This window comes from Octodon degus, unplaced genomic scaffold (assembly GCF_000260255.1).
Source record: "Octodon degus isolate 3935 unplaced genomic scaffold, OctDeg1.0 scaffold00005, whole genome shotgun sequence".
NCBI lineage: Eukaryota > Metazoa > Chordata > Mammalia > Rodentia > Octodontidae > Octodon > Octodon degus.
Genome location: NW_004524581.1, coordinates 25,283,440 through 25,286,253, shown reverse-complemented (window position 1 = coordinate 25,286,253; position 2,814 = coordinate 25,283,440). Strand labels below are relative to the sequence as shown.

Genomic DNA, 2,814 nt, shown 5'->3' with positions numbered 1-2,814 from the left:
CTATTGGTGCTAACAAGAGCTTCAGTTTTTCCAAGTTGTGGCGAGGAGCACGTGGCAATCATACTCAAACTTCTGGTTTGGCTACATCTCCCCAGAAAGTACAAATCCACTCTCCACTTGGAAAACTAGTCAATGCGAGCACGAGATGGAAATCTGCTGGCTACGCCTCAAAGCACAGCAGTTCCATTTTGATAAACTGCACACCAGTCCTCACTGGTTCGTCGTCCTCATCACCATGAAGGGAAAGACTTCTGGGATGCATCAAGCCACTTGGACTTTTTCCACCCACTGGGTTCTCCTGGCGCATTCTAGGCTGATCCCCCTTGCTATCAAGAGCATCGGGTCTCCAGAGGCAGAGCTCCGATTTCTATTTAAGAGCAGGGAAGCAAGTATGCTTCTTGACTAGTTTGCATATTTGAGGCCTGGATTCTTCATGATTCTTAACAGGAAAATCATTTTCAGGTGGTCCACTGGCTTTATTCAGATTGGCTCCACCCTCGACTACTGGGAGTTTGTGTGTAGAATCTGCTCCGACTTTATAGAATAGGAAGAATCAGAGCTTCCTGGGCTCATATGCTGGAAGCACTAGGTGAATGTACCGGGGAACTGACACCAGCCATAGTAAGGGGGCCTAGCGAGCCCTGGAGTGGGTGCAGAGGAGGTTGGCGACTGCACTGCTGTTGGAGGGTGGTCTGGGCTGGCCATGAGAGGTGCCGGGATTTTTTCCTTCCAATGTTGTCCAGCATGAAAATACTTGATCAGTATCAGAAGACCCTCCACCCCAGTGGTGCACTCAGGTCAACTACAGGTGGATTAAAAACCTTTTCCATCATACTCTGCTTCCCTTGTGGGATGGGATGGAGTAGAGCCCGAGCTGCTGGGTTGCTGGGGTGATAGCCTGTCCACCAATTTTACACTGTTTTATGGCTTGTTGTCCAAGAAAGCTATCTATAAAGGGTGGGGGGGGGAAATCGGGCTTCATTGCTTGCCCAGGTACATTCTGGTTTGGCGAGTACCTAAAGCTGTTGATGAAGCACTGCTCCACCGGGTTTAAGGCTGTGATTTTAAGAGCATCAAAACATGGAGGGGGTTGCCGAGGGACCCCCCCTCCCCCCGCATTCTCAGATTTGGCAAATGCACAGGTACTGATAGGCAACACGTACAACAGTCTGGCCACGACCTGTTGCTGCATATGCTGGAGTCAGTTGCACCAGGATGAGGTAGACTGGCTTGAAAATAAGCCACCTGGTAGCTGTGAATTGTTCCACGACAGGGTTCTGCTTTGGCATGTGTGGCCCGCTCTACCCTCAATTACTAAAGAGCTTAAGGTCCTAACATTTTGGGCCCAGAAACTAGGATTAGTGAAACTGGATGGTGGGTTTAGTCACTAGGGAAACATCACACCTTGCACCAAGGAGGCGCCGTCATCAGTCACTTGCTGTAAAGCAATGCTGTACTGCTGCCACTGGAAACTGCCCAGTTAAAGGGCATAGCATGCTCTAGATGCCTAGAAAGCCTAGCCACTTCTGGTCACTGACAAGTTTTCATGTGATATAGTTTTCCTTTGCAAGGCTGACAGTTTTTCCTTCACTTCTACCATCAACATAAAGAGAAAATTTAATGTTATGTCCCACTTGCTTTTGACTTGCTCCTATTCTGGTTCAGATTCGATTTTCTGTAAGTTTTGTGTATTTTGCCTTTTCTGTCAGTTTGGTGATTAGTGGATCTATGATCACTTCCCGATTCTGAAAAGCTTCAATGAATTGATATCTATGCTCCTCGTACTAGCAGCTGACAATCCCAACATGTCGGTTTGTCCCGTGTCTCAACAAGGTTTCAATTGCTTTTTTGTGATAAGGACAAAACCCTGGTCTTGGACATCACACCATCTGCCTCCGGAGATACTTCTGCGCCAGTGTGGTCTTTAGTGACCTTGACCAGCTGATGAGCTTTGTGTTTTACACAAAGCCACTCAACATGCAATACAGAACCCAATGCTTCTGCATCAAAGCTTGTGGGGACCAGATTACACTTCTACTGTACTGCTGGGAACCTCAGTAACATCCACCACAAAAATTATGGTGCATTCCTGGCATATTGACTGCAAATTGGGCATCAAATGACTAATTTGGGTGGCGAAGGGCAAGCCAAGCATGGGCAGCATGAGGTAGCAAGTAGGTGGACCAAAGAGTGAAGAGCTATATGGTGGAAGCCGCCAGAGACGAAGTTTTCTCCAGTAAATTCAAATCACAAAATCTGATTTAAGGCAAGGTGCCAGTTCACCGGATTTAGGGGAGGCCATCTCTCAGGGGGGCAGGGAGACAGCCTATAAGTGGTGGGGCCAGGTAACAATCTCCAGCAGCCCTGCTTCACCTGGAAACCTGTGAACGACTAATTCTTCCCTGGCCACTTCTCTCCCCCAATACTTGCACAACTGGCAAGCGGGAACCTGTGAGATTACTCTAGCAACACAAGGCAGTTTCAGCTCCACTTTCCACATGCAACAAAGGAAGGGGTACATACCAGGAAGCCCACCTGGAGCCCACCCATAGGACACCAGACACTGGACCAACCCCAAAACTCATGGAACTCTGCTCCGAGAGGTATTCAAATCCACAAAGACTTCACAACCAAGCCTTCTAAGCCCCTAACCTTCAAATCTTAACTTTCCACTCTAACAGGCAACCCTGGGCCTTGGATGAGTCCAGGTGAGGCTCACATAGGTCAAGATGAGGCGCTGGCTTCCCTCCCATGCCCATGTCTTCATGTTGTCTTCCTGCATAGTTAGGAAATATAGGGAAAAACCTGAAGATC

The 2,814-nt window shown here is 48.3% G+C and overlaps 1 pseudogene; it reads right to left on the bottom strand.

Annotated features, from left to right (window-relative positions):
- Positions 1-21: 21 nt before the first annotated feature.
- Positions 22-2,116, bottom strand: LOC111818369 (annotated as a pseudogene).
- Positions 2,117-2,814: the final 698 nt, after the last annotated feature.